We start from the raw sequence: 21,760 nt of genomic DNA, 5'->3' as shown, positions 1-21,760 counted from the left end.
CACTGCAGTATGTGTTTCTCTGATTGCGCTGTAGCTGCCAGACCTGTCAGGCTAGCGCTTCTCTCATAACAGCTTTAACAGAGACAAAATGTCATTTTCTTTTCAACTGTCATCCAGTGTCCATTGCTCCATGAAGAAAGGGTATAAGATCTTTATCTAGGAAGACGGAACCCATGTTCAGCCAGAGAAGCTTGATACAAAAATCAATCAGACTCCAAAAGGTCCTTAATTCTGAAAGCAAGCTGTTTTTGCTGTTTTACCAATGATCACTAGCTGAGAATATGAATAGCTATTTATTTTGTAAAAGCCATAAACTCATTCTCTTAAAAAAATTGTAGATGTTGAAATTCGCACCAATATGCTACAAAATAGACAAATCATGTGCCAATAATTAAAAATTACCTACTTCCCATTGGTGCTCAGTATCAGTAATCGTGTACAAAATGCGGATCAAGTACTACCCAAAGGGGTAGAAATGAAAGCAAGTATCTAATCTCTGATTTCCTTTCAACAACACGGTAAATTTCAGTGCTCATAAATAGAAATGCTGATTGCATTGGATAGAGCCTGTCACACTCTAGACATAGATTCTATAGCAGGATAGCTCATTCCTTTTCAGTCCTTTTCTGGTTGACACTAAAACTGTTTGAACGAAATCCTGACATCAGATTCAATTCACTTTAAACCAAATTTCTTGAGGCAATGCTAAATTAATCCTCTCCGATGCCATGTACTACAAGCACTGCAGCTTTGCCGCTGTAACACTGTAGTGTAGCTACTTAGGCCTGGTCTGCATTGGGGGGAAGGCAGGATTGATCTAAGTTACGCAACTTCAGCTACGTGAATAATGTAGCTGAAATCAATGTACTTAGATCTACTTACCGCGGTGTCTTCACCACGATGAGTCGACTGCTGCTGCTCCCCCGTTGACTCTGCCTGTGCCTCTCACCAAGCTGGAGTACAGGAGTCAACGGGAGAGTGCTCGGAGATTGATCGCTGCCCGCTGATCCTGCCGGTAGTGAAGACATATCCTTAGGAAAGGAAAGGAAGGGGCTTTTCCATCACTGTACTAAATCTACCCCTTCAAGAGGCAGTAGCTAAGTGGACAGAAGACTCTCCATCAACCTTGCAGTGTCTATACTGGGGCTTAGGTCGACTTAAGTACATCTCCCCAGGATGTGAATTTTTCACAGCTAGGTTGACCTAAGTTTTAGGTGTAGACCAGGCCTCAGTCACATCAAAAGTTAGACCTGTGTGGTTTTCTTAGAGCCCCTAGAAAAAAAATGATTCAGTGAAAGTTTTATCCTGCCCTATGCAGATAAAAATAACACAAGGTGAGAGGACTATTTCCTCTCAAAGTATTTACTCCTGCCTCTGTCCTCCGTCTTATGGTGAAAAATCCATGTCATATAGCACCAAAGTCAAATAGAGACCTATATTTAAGCATAAGCTCCCTCATTCTAATCACTCAAGTAAAACAAACCTTTTGGTAGCTGTCAGCAGTTACAGGACTTCTCCTGTGGCTTGATTATGTGAACACTAATAGGCCTATTGAATTTTGTTGCACTTAGCAAAATCAGTCCCCTCAAGGGAGCCCATTGCTAAGCATCAACAATGGAGTTTCCTACTTTTCTGCAGCTAATGGCATCAGCAAAGTGTCCACTGACTCTGACTGTGGGAGGGATGAAGGAGTCTGTTGCTGGTAGGCTGAAAAGTCCATTCTCCCTGCAGTGGCTGGCATAAGCAGTCAACTCTGACTGGGCACTGTGAGGTGGTGAAGTTACTCAACTCTGACTAGCTTCAGTGGAAGTTAAGGGTGTTCAGTACTTTGCAGGATCTGGCATTGGGCAGGGTAGGGAAGTGGTGCTTTGGGAGAAAAGGAAGAGCTGGAAGAGGAAGTGAGATCTAGGAGAGGGGAAGACGCTGGAACAATAGGATTGGCAACATGGAAGGGAATAAAGACAAGTGAAGTTGGGATTGGGAAGAGTTGGTATCTTAGAAAAGATTTATTTTAAAAGTAGAAATATCGAATGGGTTGTCTACATAGCAATGAAACAGCCCTGTAGCTCGCATTGGCTGGCACAGGCTAGTGACAGGTGTCTAACGCATTATGTCAAGTTCTGAGCACCACATTTCAGGAAAAATGTAGACAAACTGGAGAAAGTTCAGAGAAAAGCAACAACAATGATTAAAGGTCTAGAAAACATGACCTAGGAGGGAAGATTGAAAAAAATTGGGTTTGTTTAGGCTGGAGAACAGGACTGAGGGGGAACACGATAACAGTTTTCAAGTATATAAAAGGTGTTATAAGGAGGAGGGAGAAAAATTGTTTTCTTTTCCCTCTGAGGATAGGGCAAGAAGCAATGGGCTTAAATTGTATCAAGGGCAATTTAGATTGAACATTAGGAAATACTTCCTAACTGTGAGGGCAGTTAAGTGCTGAAATAAATTGCCTAGGGAGGTTGTGGAATCTCTCTTGTTGGAGATTTTTAAGAGCAGGTTAGACACGCACCAATCAGGGACGATCTAGATATTACTTAATCCTGCCATGAGTGCAGGGGACTGGACTAGATGACCTCTCAAGGTCCTTTCCAGTCCTATACATCTATGATGTGTATGATTTGGAGCCAGAAGAGAAATAGTTTATGGATATTTATTATAATTTGTATTGCAGTAGCACCTAGAGGCACCAATTCAGATCAATGTCCCATTATGGTAGGTGCTGTACAATACCTCTAGTAAGTGATGTTTACTGTCCTGGAGACTTTATAATTAGACAAGACAGACAAAGGGTGAAAGTGGAAATAGAGGCATGGGGTGAAGTATTTTATACGGAGATATACCTACCTCATAGAACTGGAAGGGACCTTGAAATGTCATCAAGTCCAGCCCCCTGCCTTCATAGCAGGACCAAGTACTGTCCCTGACAGATTTTTGCTCCAGGTCCCTAAATGGTCAATGCTCAAACCACTGAGCTACCCCTCCCCTTAGTTTCCCCTGAGTATCTTGCTTGAGGTCACATTGTGGGTCATTGGCAGAGCCAGAATTGAACCAAGTCTCCCGAATCCCTGGTCAGTGCTCTAGCTGCTGAACCATGCTGCCTCTGTGCCTTGAAATACCTGGATTTACTAAGGTTGCTACCACATGCTGAAGCCATCCACACAGCTATACCACCAGCGCTAGTTCATTGAAAGCTAACATGGGTATGCCTACCTGTGCTACAATCACACCTTCACTTTGCAGTGTAGACAGACACTACAGAGGGTTAGAAACTTGCTTTTTTAGGAAAGTGGAATCATGAATGTGGGAGGAGGCGCAAGACTTGGGATGAAATTGCAAGAGTTGGCAACACTGTAACAAGTTGACATTTGTTTTCATTTAAAATATTTGTTATCCAGTGAAGGAGGAGGAACCACACTATATTACTTAGGGGAACAATCATACAACACTAACAGCAACTAGTCAAAGCCAACTGTTTGTGAACAATTCATTCTCAAAATATCCATCCATTCTATTCAAAGAACACTTACAGTAACAAATTCACAGAAAACCAGAATAGGTTCTCATGTGACTGGCTAGTCAGGGCTAGCAGGAATCTTTCCCCATTATGATGAATACTGTGCATAACAAATACTTACAGTGGCTCTAAACAATATCATTGGACTTAAGTGACTAATCATAGACTAGCAGTAACAAATTGCAAAACAGAGTAGGTTCCCAACAACCAGGATGCTGAAGATTGTTCCTGTAAAAAGCTACATTATCAAAAGGCCAGGCCTCCTTTTGTACCTACCAACTGAAGGAGCCAGCTGTGTTATTTGAGGTACAACCCCTCAGAATTGTTCCTGCAATTCTTTAGGGGAGGGAAGGACGGTTTAGGACATGACTTTTTCAAGGTGCAAATTACACCGAGAGCAACAAAACCCGGGCATCCGACATTTGAAAACACACCACCCTGCTATTCAGTTAATACTTATGAATAATGAATGCTTTTGTAGGAAACAGGGGGAGGCACAGTAAATATTATTAAACATGAATAATTCATCCAGCTCTAATTAGGAGTAGACATTTTTAAACCATGTTCACAGGCAGAATACTTAAAGTAATTGACAGGGGCTGACAAGGAAAATATTATACAGTATATCTGTTGCTCCATACTATGTTGATGAAAATGGTAATGGTTACTTTCATATCTAGCTATTTAAGAGTTCAGTAATGGCCACTATGTATGTGGAAGCAGAGGACTGAGGAAGAATGGTCTTGTGTTAAAAAGCACTGGGACTCTGGAGATTTCAGTCCAGTTCCCAGCTCAACTACGAACTTCTGGGGTGAACTTGGGCAAGTTACTTAGTCTTTCTGTGCTTCAGCTCTCCATTTGTGAAATGAGCATAATAGTATTTTCCTACCACACAGGGCTTCTGGGTTGATATATTCATTGTTATTCACTCTGATTTTACAGTAACGGGAAGGGTCATATAAGGATTGAGGCAGCATTGCATCTGCTTGAAAGGAATCAAATAAAAGACAAGCACCAAGTGATGCTGGCTGCCCAAAACTATGAGCAAAATTACTAGAAATTTAAAAATGAATAAATGTCAGCATTGTTAAAAGAGGAAGATTTTAAATTTTATGGGGCACTAAGTGAAGAGACCAAATATACTTAAACAAGGGCTTCATGGTTTACCATGTGCTTTTTTTGGTATGACATGACCATAAAATAGCTGATAGCTTTGCTATGATACTGTCACCTCTCACTCCTGTCTACTACTACAATGTCTGTGGAAGAATTAGTGAATGACCTTGTATCTCTGAACCCTGCCACAGTCATGTGACCTGGGATGGTCATCTTAAACCATAGTTTAAGACCTAAAGAACATAATGTATCACACAAGACCACTATATAAACAGATTGTGCCCACCCCCCACCCCAGCAGCTTTACTCAGAGCATGTCATCGCTACACAACTTAAGAAATATCAGTAGCCACCAGTGCATTATTGTACCAATGGTAGAAAAATTTGGGAGAAAAATCCTTGAGTAGACAGGGCTTAACAGTAAATAATGTCTGGTTCTGATCAACATCTGTTTTCATTCTTATTAGCAAAGGGATTTCAGCCCTACTCTTACTGAACACATTATTCAATCTTCACTATGGAGTGAATTTAAACTCCATAATTACAAGTATTGCATTGTGCTCAGTAAAACAGTAAATCACAATTGCAGGTGTACAAAGCATCTTTTGGAGTGGAAGGGGGAATCAACAATAAGGAATGGATATTAATTATTGAAGGAACTGATATTAATTATTTATTCGTAATAGCAGTATTAGTTATCTTTTCATAAATCTGGAGAAATTGAAACAAATTAACTCCTTTCTCCCAGGAGGCTCAATTATAGACGAGGTTATATTTATAGGATTTGCCTTTATAGTTTATATTGAGTGTTACTTTCTTCCTCTGTTGCTCTGGGCAGGGGCTGCAGGGAGGGGAATATAGTGATAGAGTTGTGATATTAAGAGACAAATTAGTTTGGTCCATGCAGAGCACACTTACCCCAATAAAAATGTCCATCGTCTCTAAGTTTGACTGATGAACAGCTCAATAAAATATCTGAGTCTAAACAAAACCACAGCAGTGAGGTCCCAGTGCAGTTTACATGCCTGCTGGAATGATCAATAGTTTTACAGTTATCATATCATAGCCGCTTGGTAACAAATGCTCTTTTTCGGTTTTAAAAGCTCAGGTGCTCAGGTACCTTATTTTCTCATTAAACCATATCTAATTACTGTGTCGAACAGCTGCAACAGTACAACTTTGGGTAACTGCTTCACAACAGAGTGCCCACCCCCTCAAATTTCTGCTTATTCCCTCCTTTTGTAGAGTAGACAATCCCATTGTTTTGAAATTGTAGGAGTCCCACAAGCCCTTATCCTCAAACTCATGGTAACCACCACACCAAATCATGGCCAATTTGAAGGGTTTGCTCCTCAGAGTGAGCCCCTGTAAATATTTTAACTTTATATGAACTTTGGGCCACATGCTCTCATCCTGCTAGAAAACATGCACATAAGGAATAGTACTTAGAAGAGCAATAATGCTTAGACAATTCCTTGAGGTTTCCCTCCTGGAATTTTCTCATTATGGTCTCCCCTGGGGAGGAGGGGTTTACAAATTTATTCAGGGTCAGTAGCCAAGGCCTAAACATCTGTAGAATCCCAGGCTCCATCTGCCCAAATCTTGGGAGAGTCCCTCCTATTAACCACATGGCTCCCCATCCCTGAAACAGCATGACTCCTTGTGTGCTCATATTGGGCCAAGGTCTGTGGTCAATTGGAGTTTTGCTTGAATGGAGACCAAGGTTTGTGGCGTTTCTTCTTTTACCAATATCCCGTCCCCTTTAGAGAGCATTAACTCCTCGCCAAGTCTTCTGGTTGGCCAAGACTAATTGCTGTTTGGATTCTGGAAAATCTGATTGTACAGTGTTTCCGAGGAATATGCAGTGCACAGAGACTTTTGCTGGCTCCTGGTCTATCAGCTGGGGTGGATTTAACGTAGATGTTTCAGAAGTGTTTAAATGAGTTGGAAGCACAAGTCCCCTTGACTTTCACAAGGGATTCATTTCAATGGGTCCCCAAGGATCCCTTTCCATGGGACTCGTCACACACTTCTGAAAGTCCTACACTGAAGCAATAGGGCAAAAGAACTGGGAATTGCCCCCAAATAAAGCCCAGCCTGAATATTAAAGGAATTGTGCTGGGCTGGGTCATGAGTGGGAAAAGGGGAGTTGGGGGTCAGAAGTGGGAAGATTAGTATGGGCATAATGGAGGGCATGAGGGTAATGGAGCAGGGCAGGAGTGGAGGTTTTAAGTAGACTAATACCAGCCCACACAATCCAAACTGCGAGGACCTATGTTTGAATGTATTTTGGCTTTTGACAGGCTATAAATTCATTTTAAATTAATATTTCTTGGGCTAGGGAGGACAGAAGGGAAGAAATCATTTTTCCTGATCTCCACTCTTCATTTCTTCATACTGTCTTCACAGATATCTCTCCATCTTCCTTCAGACTAATTTATCTGCCATGTTAGATATTCCTTTTTCCTCTCCAACCCCTATTTCCCTGTGTCTTTACACTTGTAATTACTCATCTTCTCCTCCCATCTCTTTTTACCTTCATTTCATTTTTTTCCTGTCTCTCATTTCTATGATCCACTACATTACACATTGTTGCCTCCTGCTCCCCAATCTTACACCTCATCCCCAAGTCTTATGTCTCCTCCCAAGACACCACCCTCCTTCCTCCTCACACTCGTGTGTAAGCTTTGCTTTTCCATCTGCTACCCAAACCAGTAACTGCCCTGAGGTAGGCCAGGTATTGTTTTAATAACATTGGGTCAAACCCTGAGATCCTTCCACAGATTTTATTCAGTTCTTATTTGGCCTAACATTTCTATGTATGTCAATTGGAATTTTGACTCTGCCAGGACTGAGCAGGAACCTCAGGACTTGATCCAGTCAGCAGATCTACCAGAAAATGAAAGGGGTGGTTGTGGGGACCTAGACATGGGCAGGAGATAGAAGGCATCATCTTCTTTTAGTTACCATTGTAATTTTTACCTGTCATGGATTTTCTTTCTACAGTGTATCATCCAGCCAGCCCACTCTCAGTGATACTGGATTTCAGCTAGCATTGCAGATGAAGCAGCATTGGTGCACATACAGCTGTGTACAGGGGGTGCACAGATGTCACATTTGGTATGTACTAGCCAGCTGTATCTGTCTTTAGAAAAGGGAACAAAGAGGACCTGAGTGATTATAGACCAATCAGCCTATCTTCAATATCTGGAAACATACTTGAACAAATTAAACAATCAATATGTAAGCATCTGGAGGATAACAGATCAAATGTAGATTTGTCAAGAACAGATCATGGCCGAACCAACCTAATCGCCTTCTTTAATAGGATTACTTGCCCAGTGGATGGGAGGAAGCAATAGATGTGTTGTATCTTGATTTTAGTAAGGCTTTTGACACCGTCCCACAGGACATTCTCATAAGCAAACTAGGGAAATCTGGGCTAGACAAAATAACTAGAAAATGGGTGCACAGCTGGTTGAAAGACTGTACTCAAAAAGTCATTATTAATGGTTAGCTGTCAAACTGGGCGGATGTATCTAGTGGGGTCTCTTAGGGCAAGTCCTGCATCCAATACTAGTCAATATTTTCATTACTGGCTTGAATAATGGAGAGGAGAGTATGCTTATAAAATTTGTGGATGACACCAAGCTGGCAGGTGTTGCAAGCACTTTGGAGGGCTGGATTACAATTCAAAATGACCTTGACAAGTTAGAGAATTGGTCTGATCTCAGCAAGATGAAGTTCAATAAAGACAAGTGTAAAGTACTTCACTGAAGAAGGGAAAAATCAAATACACAACTACAAGTGAGGAATCACTGGCTAGGTGGTAGTACTGCTAAAAAGGCTCTCAGGGTTATAGTGGATCACAAATTGAATATAAGTCAAGATTGTGATGCAATTGCAAAAAAGGCTAATATAATTCTGGGGTGCATTAACAGGAGTATTGTCTCTAAGACGTGGAAGGAAATTGTCCTGTGCTACTTTGCACTAGTGAGATCTCACCTAGTGTACTGTATCCAGTTCTGAGCACTACACTTTAAGAAAATGTGGACAAATTGGAAAGTGTCCAGGGAGAGCAAACAAAAGTAATAAAAGGTTTAGAAAACCTGAACTGTGAGGAAAGATTAAAGAACCTGGGCATGTTTAGTCTTGAGAAAAGAAGACTGAAGTGGAAGCTGATAAGTTTTCAGATATGTTAAAGGCTGTTTTAAAGGTAAGATAAGACAAGAAGTAACGGGATTAATCTGCAGCAGTGGAGATTTAGGTTAGAATCATAGAATATCAGAGTTGGAAGGGACCTCAGGAGGTCATCTAGTCCAATCCCCTGCTCAAAGCAGGACCAGTCCCCAATTAAATCATCCCAGCCAGGTCTTTGTCAAGCCTGAACTTAAAAACCTCTAAGGAAGGATATTCCACCACCTCCCTAGGTAACCCATTCCAGTGCTTCACTGCCCTCCTAGTGAAAAAGTTTTTCTTAATATCCAACCTAAACCTCCCCCACTGCAACTTGAGACCATTACTCCTTGTTCGGTCATCTGCTACCACTGAGAACAGTCTAGATCCATCCTCTTTGAAACCCCTTTTCAGGTAGTTGAAAGCAGCTATCAAATCCCCCCTCATTCTTCTCTTCTGCAGACTAAACAATCCCAGTTCCCTCAGCCTCTCCTCATAAGTCATGTGCTCCACCCCCCTAATAATTTTTGTTGCCCTCCACTGGACTCTTTCCAATTTTTCCACATCATTCTTGTAGTGTGGGGCCCAAAACTGGATACAGTACTCCAGATGAGGTCTCACCAACGTTGAATAGAGGGGAATGATCACGTCCCTCGATCTGCTGGCAATGTCTCTACTTATACAGCCCCAAATGCCTTTTTGGCAACAAGGGCACACTGTTGACTCATATCCAGCTTTTTGTCCACTGTAACCCCTAGGTCCTTTTCTGCAGAACTGCTGCCTAGCCATTCGGTCCCCAGCCTGTAGCAGTGCATGGGATTCTTCCATCCTAAGTGCAGGACTCTGCACTTGTCCTTGTTGAACCTCATCAGATTTCTTTTGGCCCAATCCTCTAATTTGTCTAGGTCCCTCTGTATCCTATCCCTACCCTCTAGCATATCTACCACTCCTCCCAATTTAGTGTCATCTGCAAACTTGATGAGGGTGCAGTCCACGCCATCCTCCAAATCATTAATGAAGATATTGAACAAAACCGGCCCCAGGACTGACCCTTGGGGCACTCCGCTTGATACCAGCTGCCAACTAGACATGGAGCCATTGATCACTACCCATTGAGCCCGATGATCTAGCCAGCTTTCTATCCACCTTATAGTCCATTCATCCAGCCCATACTTCTTTAACTTTCCAGCAAGAATACTGTGGGAGACCGTATCAAAAGCTTTGCTAAGTCAAGGAATAACACATCCACTGCTTTCCCCTCATCCACAGAGCTCATCATAGAAGGCAATTAGGTTAGTCAGGCATGACTTGCCCTTGGTGAATCCATGCTGACTGTTCCTGATCACTTTCCTCTCCTCTAAGTGCTTCAGAATTGATTCCTTGAGGACCTGCTCCATGATTTTTCCAGGGACTGAGGTGAGGCTGACTGGCCTGTAGTTCCCCGGATCCCTCTTCTTCCCTTTTTTAAAGATGGGCACTACATTAGCCTTTTTCCAGTCATCTGGGACCTCCCTCAATCACCAAGTGTTTTCAAAGATAATGGCCAATGGCTCTGCAACCACATCTGCCAACTCCTTTAGCACCCTCAGATGCAGCACATCCGGCCCCATGGACTTGTGCTAGTCCAGCTTTTATAAATACTCCCGAACCACTTCTTTCTCCACAGAGGTCTGTTCACCTCCTCCCCATGCTGTGCTGCCCAGTGCAGTAGTCTGGGAGCTGACCTTGTTCGTGAAGACAGAGGCAAAAAAAGCATTGAGTACATGAGCTTATTCCACATCCTGTCACTAGGTTTCCTCTCTCATTCAGTAAGGGCCCACACTTTCCACTTTAGATATTAAGCAAATCTTTCTAATTATAATGGTAGTAGTTAAGCTTTGGAATAGGCTTCCAACAGAGGTTTTGGAATCCATGTCACTGGAAATTTTTAAGACTAGGTTGGACAAACGCCTGTCAGAGATGACCTAGGTTTACTTGGTTCTGCCCCAGCAGAGGGTGCTGGATCAAGGTCCCTTCCAGCCCCATGCTTCCACAACTCACCGCTTCTTATTTCTGCTACTCCATGTTAATATTTGCACCGCAGTTAAATTTTTATTTGGCCAGAATATAAAATGGTTGATACTATGCTTTGTGGTCGAAAGGAACTTTTTGTTGCATATTCTTCCTCCCAGACCTGAGGAAGAGCTCTATGTAGCTCAAAAGCTTATCTCCCTCACCAACAGATGTTGGTCCAATAAAAAGATATTACCTCACCTATTTTGTCTGTCTAATATTCTTGGATCGACACAGTTACACCACCACTTCATACATATCAATAATTAGTCATTAGAGCAAGGGGACTGGAACCTGGATTTCCCATCTCTCAGGTGACTGCCCTACCCCCTGGGATATAGATTCCCATTTGCTCTTTTGGCTAAAGGTTATAAGAGAGATGCCCCCTTCCCAGCCCCTGTTTTGTGTGGGTTTAGATATGCTCAGAGCACATGGGGGGACATCTAGTTTGTTAATCCTTCTGGGGCTTAAGAATTAACTGCTGAGGAATCTTAGTGTGTTGATCCTTGGGTTGAATCTTAGGACTTGGTGGCTGTGCTTATGCCCAGGTGCTGAAATTTAGGCATCTTGGGGATTTCAACAGTAAAAATTTAGGTGTCTCCAGGATTATGCAGCAGCTGAACAGGGCTTTTATGAATGCCAGTGGTGCCAAAGTGTTGGACCCTAAGTGTTGGACTTAGGCACCGAAATCCCCTTTGTGAATCCCACTCCAAGACCTTAGTAGGATCCAGAAAAAAAGGTTAGACATTTGTGAATAAGAGTATCTAGAAATATAAGATTTTAAAAAAATTGAAAGAAATATAAACCCTACCCTCCCAGTAACTGGGTAAAAAATGCAATTTTGTAATAATTGATGTTTTGCACGTACGTCAACAAAAATTTTCACTTGGAAATTTTTCAAGGGGCAAAAGTTGAAACATCATATTTTGGCAATGTCATTTTAATTTGTGTTGACATTTATGTATATTTAAATATATTAAACAATACTAATATTTTATATGCTTACATATTTAATATTTTAATATAAAATTCTAAAATGTTTTGACACTCGCAAATCAAAACATTTTAATGGTCCCTAGTTTTTTGGAGGGGGGTTAAAATTTTCATGTTGGGCAAAATTTCAAATTTTTGGCTTCATGTTTCAAATCAGAGCACTTTCTAAAGAATCTTGGAATTTCCCAAGGGCTTCTCTGCTCCATCCCCTCCCTCCCAGAAAGCTCTAAGCACCGCCAAACAGGTGTTTTCTTGGAACCTAACCCCCCGCATTTACATTAAATCTTATAGGACAATTGGATTTGTTTAACATTGTTTCACTTAAAGTTGCATTTTTCAGGAACATAACTACAACGTTAAGTGAGGAGTTACTGTACTAGTTACAGTGGTATCCAAACAGGATTGGGATCCCACTGTGCTGTACTCTGTTTGAACACCAAAAGGAGCTGATTCCCTCTCAAAATGGTTTATAGTCTAAAGAAAAAAACTCCTTATCAGCAGATGGTTCTATAACTGCCTTCTGCAGTGTTTTCTTTCATATTCTACTGAAGCTAGCTGGTACTGGTAACTGCTGGAGATAGGAACTTGGACCAGATGGAGCACTAATCTGCTCCAGTAAGGCAATTACTATGTTCTTTGGGATCCATCATCTTCACTCAGATGGTAGATGATCAAATGTATAATACCAGCTGGTGGCGTTTGACCTTGTTGTGATAAAATTATTCTGTATTAAAATGTTCTTCAATATGATAAATAAAGAGTTAGCGCAGAAGCTTTATTTTTATAATTTATGGGATTTTTTATAATCACTTTTATTAGGAACATAGTGAATACTTATCTGGCAGGGTTATAGGAAAAGGCAGCTGTAGCTACAGTTCCCTTACAACAATGAATATGAGAAAACACTAAATATTTTCTCCACATATTTAAAATACTGTTTTATTGCTTAGTCTCTTTGAAGATGAAAGCAAATACCTTGGCACCAGTGTGGGTTTTTTTTTTCCAGCACCCGCTTGTGATCAATGCTAGAAGATAATTTTTTTAGCAAAAGATTTTGTGGGTTATGGGAAACTCTTACTTCTCAGCTCTGTTCAGAACAAATATCCATCAGTCTGTGTACAAACCTAATCATAAAGAGAACTGCTGAAAACGTTGGGCTCTCTACCCTACTGACATATCCAACAGAAAGTTGGTTGAGGCATCATCAATAAATTTGCAGGATGCCTGCAAAAACAACTGGAAGCATGGAAGGTCTATTTGAAATGTGACTGCCTCTCCACTGCCAATATGAAACCCACTGCAATAGGCCAAAATTGTTATGCATTAATACTGGTTGAGAGACAATGTAGGCGAGGCAATATCTTATTGAACCATCTTCTATTGATGGAAGGTACAAACTTTCTAACTACACAGAGCTCTTCAGAACTGGGGAAGGAAATCAGAGTGTCTGAGGTAAATACAAGTTGGGACAGATTGTTAAGCAGAAGGGGTAACGAGTGGTGGAGGGGGTCACTTGAACTTAAGAGGGCAATTGGAGGGTTAGATTGCTATGTTTGAAGTGTGCAAGTGAGGGTAGCAGGCAATGTGATGTGTTACAAATAGTTGTAAAAGGACTTAAATCAATGTCCCTGTTAAATCCGTGGCTTTTGGTGTCTAGCAGAGTTATGAATTTAGGTTCCCAAACTTGACTTTTGCAGATAGCCTTCAAGAGAAACCTGCACACTATTATTGAAAGATCAGATATGGAATGATTGATATGTGAAAAGTGCCCATGGGCAATATGATGTTTTTGTCTCTTGTTTTTCTGTGCGAGTTCACTCAAGAATGTAATGTGTTTTTAGTTTCCTCCAAAGAGATGTTGCTTGGGCATTAGAGCAGAGGACTGGATTATAGGGGTCTCTTGGGCTTTGCTCATACTACCTTTAACTCATTCTGTTGGCAATCATCTCAAATCTTAGCCTGGCAGACAGAGAGGGTGAAGGGTAAATAATATTCAGTAAGTGTGTTGATCCTTGGGTGAAAAGCACTATAGAAAAGCAAACCACTGAGTTTTCATTTCTCTGTTAACACATAAATCATATTTGGCACATGATCAAGTAGGTCAAAAGCCAGATTAGCAAAGCATAGTCTCAAATCTATCCACAGAGCTAGAACTCCACAAAATAATTCCTAAAGCAGATCTTTTAGAAAAACATCCAAACTTGATTTAAAAATGGTCAGTGATGGAGAATCCACCATGACCTATGGTTTGTTAACTAACCAATGGTCAATTACTTTCACTATTAAAAAGGTACACCCTATTTCCAGTCTGAATTTCTCTAGCTCAAACTTCCAAACATTCATTGCATCATGTTATAACTTTCTCTGCTAGACTAAAAAGCCTGTTATTAGATGTGCTCCCCATGTATGTACTTATGGACTGTAATCAAATCACTCCTTAACCTTCTCTTTGTTAAGCAAAATAGATTCAAGGGCCTCAAACTGACATGGTTTCTCATCCTTTAATCAATCTTGTGGCTCTTCTTTGAACCCTCTCCAATTTATCAACATCCTTCTTGAATAGCAGACATGAAAACTGGACACAGTATTCTAGCAGAGGTTGCCAAATACAGAGATAAAATAACCCCTCTCCTCCAATTCAAGATGTTTATTCAGTCCAAGATTGCATTCACCCTTTTGGCCCCAGCATCACTCTGGGTGTTCATGTTCAGCTGATTGTACACCATGACCCACAAAGCTTTCTCAGAGTCCCCTCTTCCAGGATAGAGTCCCCTATACTGTAAGTTTGGTGAATATTCTTTGTTCTTGGATGTATATGTTTACATTTATCCATATTAAAATGCATATTATTTGTTTGCACCCAGTTTATCACATGATCCAGATTACACTGTATCAGTGAACTGTCCTCTTCATTATTCACCACTACCCAGTTATTGTATCATCTGCAAATTATCAGTGATGATTTTATGTTTTCTTCCAGGTCATTAATAAAAAAGTTTAATAGTGTAGGGCCAAGAACCGATCCCTGCAGGACACTGCTAGAAGCACACCTTTTAAATAATAATTTCCCATTTACAATGACATTTTGAGTTCTATCATTTAGCCAGTTTTTAATCCATTTTATGTGTGCAGTTTAAATTTGATATCTTTCTAGATTTTTTTTAAATCAAAATGTCATGGAGTACCAAGTCAAATGCCACACAGAGTTCTAAGCATATTACATCAATACTATTACCCTTATCAGCCAAATTTGTAATATCATTAAAAAAATCAAATTAATTTGACAGGATCTATTTCCCATAAACCCACATTGATCCTTTTTAAGATAATTCAGTGGCTGATAGAGGACTTGATTAATAAAGAATTAAAGGTAGGTACTATAATTAATGCTGATCAACATCATACTGACAGGCCTATAATTACCTTAGTAATCCCATTTACCCTTTTTAAATATTGGCACAACATTAGCTTTCTTCCAGTCTTCTGGAACTTCCTTGGTGTTCCAAGATTTATTGAAAATGAACATCAACAGACCAGCAATCTCCTTAGTCAGCTCTTTTAAAACTCTTGGATACAAGTTATCCAGACTTCCTGATTTAAAAATGTCTTACTTTAGTAGCTGCTGTTTAACACCCTCCTGAGATACTACTGGAATGGAAAGAGTCTTATATGATATGACTACTTCAGTTGTTTTCCACCCCAAATACAGAACAGAAATATTTATTGAACACTTCTGCTTTTTCTACATCACTATTGATCATTCAACCATTTCTATCTAGTAGTGGACTAACACCACTGTTAGGACTCTTTTTGTTCCTAATATACTTAAACTCCTTATTGTCTTAAACAATACCGTTCATAAATTTCTCCTTGTCCCTTTGCTTCCTTTATCAATGTTATACAAGTCGTAGCTTGTGATTTATATTCATTTCTATCTATTTCCCTCTTCTTCCATTTGGTATATATTATTAGCTGCCATCACTTCCCCATTAAACCAGTTGTTTGTTTGTTTAAGCAATATGGCCATATTGTTTAAGCAATATGGCCTTCTTCAACTGTGGGAGTATGGCTTTTGGGGAATCTAGTGAAGTGTTTTTAAATAATTCCCAATCATCATTCATAGTTTTCTGATTCAATACTTCCTTCCAGCTCATTTGTTTAATAATTGTTTTCCGCTTTGTAAAACTGGCCCTTTCAAAGCAGTGAGTGAGTGTGTGTATGTGTAAGTAAGTGTAATCACTGGTTTGGAATTATTTCTGTTTGCACTTTATACATCTGATCTAGTCATCATGATTACTTGTACCTAACTTCCATTAATTTTTAGTTCTGTGATCAGTTCCTCTTTATCTGTCAAGGTGAGATTTAATATAGAATTCCCCCATATTGGATACATGTTTTGCATTAGGAAATGGTCCTCTACAATATTTAGACATTCCAGGGATGTTTTAGTACTGGCAGCATGAGACCTCCAGCATGTCATTCAAATTGAAATTCCACATGATTAGAGCTTTTTTCCCCCCTACTCATTATAGATAGGACGACCAGCTCCTTATGTACCTGTTTCCTAGTTGACTTGATGGTCTGTAGCAGATACCACCTAATACCCCATCTTGTGCTTTATCTGTTAGGACATTGATCCATAAGCATTGGAGGAGATCATTTTTTGTGAAAGCCCATAACAGGCTCTTCAGTTAAATTGTCCAAACTTCTCAAGCTGAACACAGTTCTTAACCCCAATTTTTGTTTTACCTATATCCAGGTTAAAATACAATCCTACTATACACAAATGCAACAGTATAAAATCAGGCAAACGGAAACAGATGAGTTTGTTATTTTTAAGAAATGAGGAAGAAGCAAAAAAGTCAAACGAACACAAAGCAGGGCTGTTTTCAGCATTCAGGAACCTACCTACAAAGTCTTGCATAAAAGACTTCCCCTGGAAAAAGCTCTTCCCACATCCTCACTGACAATTGCAGTGTGGCTGAACCACCATACTCCTCTATTTCTAATGTTTTCCAAGAGATGATCTAATACAGACACATTCAAACCACTACTAGTCATTTTGTAGATTTGGGCTGTAATCCTGGCACGCAAAACACAAATATGGATTAACTTTATTCTTTTGTTTCCTCTGAGAGAAAGACATACATCAAAAATGGAGATGGAGACAAAGGGATAAAAAAAACACAATAAATTTTAGTATATATATTTTTTCCTTCTTTGACGTCAATTCAGTTCAGGCTACTATTGCCAGCTGGTTTTAGAGCTTTGCTTTAACTATCTGCTTTTTCTACTGCAGTAGCTTCTACTAGTTAGCTTCTGTTGTGGCAAAAAAAAAAGAACAACCTTACCTGCACACAACCCCCACTCTGCATTCGACAAGTCCAGCAAAATAAAAATGATACAAATGAGTCCATTTTAGAGCTGAATTTAACCAGTGTTAGCCCTCGATGCTATATAAACAGCAACTAATAATTAAATATGGGGTGCAAGTTAGAGCAGAACTTGATCTGCTGTTGTTAACATATAGGGCTTGATTCTCCACTGCCTGGCACTGTGTGTAATCATTTACACCTCTACACATGCTTTGGTATAATAGATGATGTAGCAGGGTGGACCCTTGCTCCTGCCCTGAGGGGTTTAAAAAGCGGCCTGGCAGGGCTTGAGAGCTGCGGCTCTAAAAGCTGGGCTGATTGGGGAAGTGGCGCAGCTGGGCCACACCCCAATCAGGCCACAGCTGGCCCCTATAAAAGGCTGGAGGCCAGAAACCCAGTCAGTCTCTTTCTGCCTTCAGAGAGAGAAGGGCCTGGCTGCAGGGAGTTTGAGACTGAATACCTGAGTGAAGCACTGCGGCCTAGTGATAGGCCAACAGGTACTGGGGGTGGTAGGCCAAGGCAGCAGGTCCAAACCCCTTTGCCTGTGATGAGTAGGCTGATACTGCAGTCTGCCCCAGAGTGTGGGGCTAGACAATGACTGGCAGTAGCCAATACTGAGGCAAGGTGGGGATAGAGGGTGGGGAGACCCAGAGAGGGGAGACCCAGAGAGAAAGGGGTTACTGCCAGGGGGCAGCACCCCATGTGAAAGGGCACTGGGTCCAGGGAGGGACACGGGGGCCAGAGGACAGGTGGATCACCGGCCTGCAGAGGGCGCTCCAGTGCTGGAACGAGCTAATTCCCGGAGTCACCAGCAGGAGGCGCCGCAGGGGTGAGTCTGACCCGTTACAGATGACTACACAAAATGCAAGGCACTGGGGAATTAAGCCTGTGAAGTATAGTCCATTTCTGGAGAGAAAATTCTTGTTAATGTCTTGAGGCCAAATTCTGTTCCCAGGTACACTAGTGTAGATAGGAATAACTCTGTTGAAGAGAGTGGAGTTATTCTAACTCTGCCTAGTCTATCTGGGAGTAGAACATGACCTTCTGTCTCAGCTGAATGACATCTAAATAGGTAAAGATTCCCACAAGGTTAATTGCCTTCTCAGTGTCAAAGCTAACTAACTTAAATATTTAATAGAAGAGTTTAAAGATGTTATTTTGTAATTAGCAGTGCCACCAGCAGGTAGCACTGGTATGTGCTAGATATAGCAGTAAACATAGTAAGAGAGAGCCTCTTTTTACAGAGGCAAAACAGACACAGATTGCCTGAGTTCCAGTCAAGCGCTTTAACCTTGTGGACATGATTCATATCTGTGATTAAACAGGCAGCTAGATTCTGATCTTATTTACACCGGTGTAAACCTGGAGAAGCTCAAGTGAATTCAAAAGTCACTTTAGATATATACACAAGTAACAATCTACTCCAGCATGGCTACTGCCTAAGAAAGGACTCCCATATATCACCTGAACCCTGCGTTGCACAATGAATGTACAAAGCCATGTGACCACCAACTGCTTTAAGTGTCCAGCTCAGTAATTTCCATAAAATCAATAATCTGTATTAAAAATATAGTTTTGCCCTTGCTTATGACTGTCAGTGTAAAACTTAGGCTACTGCCACTTCATTAGTGAAACCATTGACTTGGCAAGCTTGGAGCTGGAAGTCACATTGTGGGGAGTGAGGTGGTGGTATTAAACAATAAAGTTTGAGCAGTTTTAGAATAACCCAAGCAGAACGTTTCCCAGGCTGGAATTCAGAAATTATCAGGTATTTTAGTTTAACAACCCTGCAGCATTTGTCAGGGCAGTCATCAAAACTCCCTCACCTCCCCCACCATCTTCCCTTTATAACCTGTTAAAATAACACTGTCTACAATTACAGAGACATTTGTTATGCATGATATAATAGACTGCAAATATAAAAAGGCATTATCATTACTTTTGTCCTTTGTTCTTCCAGGCCAGAATATTGCATAGTTCTTTACTTTGACATTTATTGCTTTTAGATTGGTAATAGAATGGTTTGTGTTGCTCATTATCTTGAATGATGATAATATTAGAGGTTGGGGAGCCTGAGTTCCCTGTTAAGTAAAGTAAAGGCTTCTTATAATTTAGCAAAGGTTATTACTGGACAATTACCCACAATACAATTCAAGTCTAATAAACTTTAGCCATATTCACTCTTAAATGCCACATTTGTAGTATGGTTTCTAGGAAACCTTACAGAGAGATTCATGTTGTATATAATTTTCCATTGCTGACTGATGGGTGGCTATAGAGCAAGGGCCTTGGTCAGAGAAACTTCCAGTGACCTGAGAGTTTGCTTACATAAGTACTGAGGGGAAATATGAGCTATGAACCCATTTGCCGTAACTCCATTGAATCCAATGGCATTAATCTGGATTTGTACTGATGTAAACCCCTTTGGGGTTAGAGATCATGGCACCTTTCAAACACTGTCCTGAGGCATAGGAAGCGCTATTTTCTCCAGGGTGAAGGAGAGTGGAGAGAGGGAGAGTGATGGGGTGGGAGGGTTGAGGGCCTACAGTGAGCAGACTCTCACATAGCAGCACAGCCGAGAACCAGCCCAAGAGGGATGTCCAAGGACAGGAGCCAGGAGGAGCACTGTGCCAGGGAGGTATCGCCCGAGAAGTGAGACCCAGTATCACTGTCACTCAGAGCTGTATGGGGCCGTGAGTACTGGGGCTTGTGGCTTTGCTTTAGGAATAAGGGAAACTGTACTTAGTTAAGTGAGGAGGTTGTCTCTCTGCGTGTGTTTTGCAGAGGGCGGCAGAAGAGGGCACCAGAAGAGTTTGTTACAGAAGTTTACAGGCACCAACGATGACCAGGAGCACCCAAGACTCACTGCTGGACTGGATCTCTGTGTCTAGACTGAGTTCAGGAATCCTGGGCAGTGCTCAGCATCTGTCCTTTCATACTGTGGTACCAGTGGGCCCATGGGTCCATGTGTCCGATATAACACTGCTTTGCTGCTCCCCCATCTTCTCCCCATTTTTCTCCATACATCCTGTGACACTACACCCCATATTCTTCATAGAGATGTTATGATATGAATATGGCATAACTAAGATGTATTTTATGCAGGTCTCTGTACAGTGCAATACAATACAATTTTGGGTTTGTACCCCAGACGGGATGTGCACTTGAGTGCTGGGCAATCCCCTAGCTGGTTCTTCCCACGCAGAGCTGATTTCCATGTCTGTGTCTTTCTACAGCTGGGAGAATCCCTACCTGTGTGTGTGCTGGAGGAGGCTTGAGGACCTGGCTCAGCAGGACAGGGTGGTGGAATGGGAGACTCCGTGGGACTCTAGTACATCAGGTGGCAACCCATCACACATCCTTCTGTAAATAAATATTTCCATTTCCTATATTCATTGTACTATTCCAGTATGTGTCCACGTGTTTAAGCTCCGGGAAGATTGGAGCAAGTGCCCCTGTGATGGAAGGGCATTTCCCTGCTGCGTTCCTGTGTGTGCTTTTTCTTGGCCAGAGCCGCTGGCAGAAAGGACTCCATATTAGCCACAAGGGTGCTACAGTTACACTATTAAAGAGCATAATGTAGCCCAGGAAATGTCTGTCTTTTTTTTTTTAAGCAGTAGGAGATATTCTAAAATTCAGCTTTTTAAGATCTTGAATGAACACATTAGCAGGGAGTAAATATTAGTGAAATTCAGAGCCAGATTTGGTTTCTCTCTCCTTTAAAACAGGTTGAACAAAAACCTGAATCTGAACAATACAAAACTTTGGACCCTATCCAGGAAGTGCTTCATGTTCAGAAATCCCATTAGGAACCCATTTCAACATTGATTTCACTGGGGGACCTTGCTGGAGCAGGCCTCTTCTGGGGTTCAAAATTCTATACAACATGAATCTTTCTGTGCATATAAACTTTGCAATTCAGTCCATTCTTAGAGTAGGCCTGTATACATTTGTATGCACCCATACCTTTTTTAAAATGATGTTTCCTTTCCATTTGGTACTCTGATTTGCCTGTAGCCATTTATGTCCAATCTACGTTCATAAGTTCATTTCTTTTGCGGCAGCATTGCCCATGTAATAGTAGCTAGAATTATTTTCCCCATGAATCTTGGCAGAGTGACTTTTGTAATTTGCACACGCTCATATCCAATTTCAATCCAATTTTCATTGACAATTTTCTCTCTGGATTTTTCTTTCACCTGTATTTTTAAGCTATAGCAGTGGTTCAGAGTCAAAGCTGTTTGTAAACTTTATGATGTACCCTGCATTATTGCAGTTTGTCAGTAATGCAAGATGGAAAAACTTGATATTCTAAATACTGCTGCACTTGTCAGAGTTAGTGTTTTATGAAACAAATGTTCTAATATGAAAAAATATAATCATTATGGAAATTGGCTCAAAGCATTAAGTACAATTTTTCTAACTAAGAAACGTACTGTACTGTATAGGTCACCTGGGTCTTCTCTGGTAATGATAAATAACTAATAGACTTACAACTCCATTCAGGATACACTAGACAGGGAATAGTTAG

The 21,760-nt window shown here is 41.0% G+C and overlaps 1 long non-coding RNA gene across 1 annotated transcript in view; it reads left to right on the top strand.

Moving 5' to 3' along the window:
- Positions 1-21,398, top strand: part of LOC123367575 — a 58,631-nt gene extending 37,233 nt beyond the window's left edge. Inside the window, exons 3-4 of the long non-coding RNA XR_006578535.1 lie at positions 7,640-7,753; positions 20,466-21,398. This is a non-coding gene — a long non-coding RNA (uncharacterized LOC123367575). The remainder of the gene's footprint in view (positions 1-7,639; positions 7,754-20,465) is intronic.
- The last annotated feature ends 362 nt before the right edge of the window (positions 21,399-21,760 follow it).

The sequence above is a fragment of the Mauremys mutica genome, chromosome 1, assembly GCF_020497125.1.
Source record: "Mauremys mutica isolate MM-2020 ecotype Southern chromosome 1, ASM2049712v1, whole genome shotgun sequence".
Taxonomy (NCBI): Eukaryota; Metazoa; Chordata; order Testudines; family Geoemydidae; genus Mauremys; species Mauremys mutica.
Note: the sequence above shows the minus strand (reverse complement) of the source record. Positions and strands in the feature narration are given on the sequence as shown.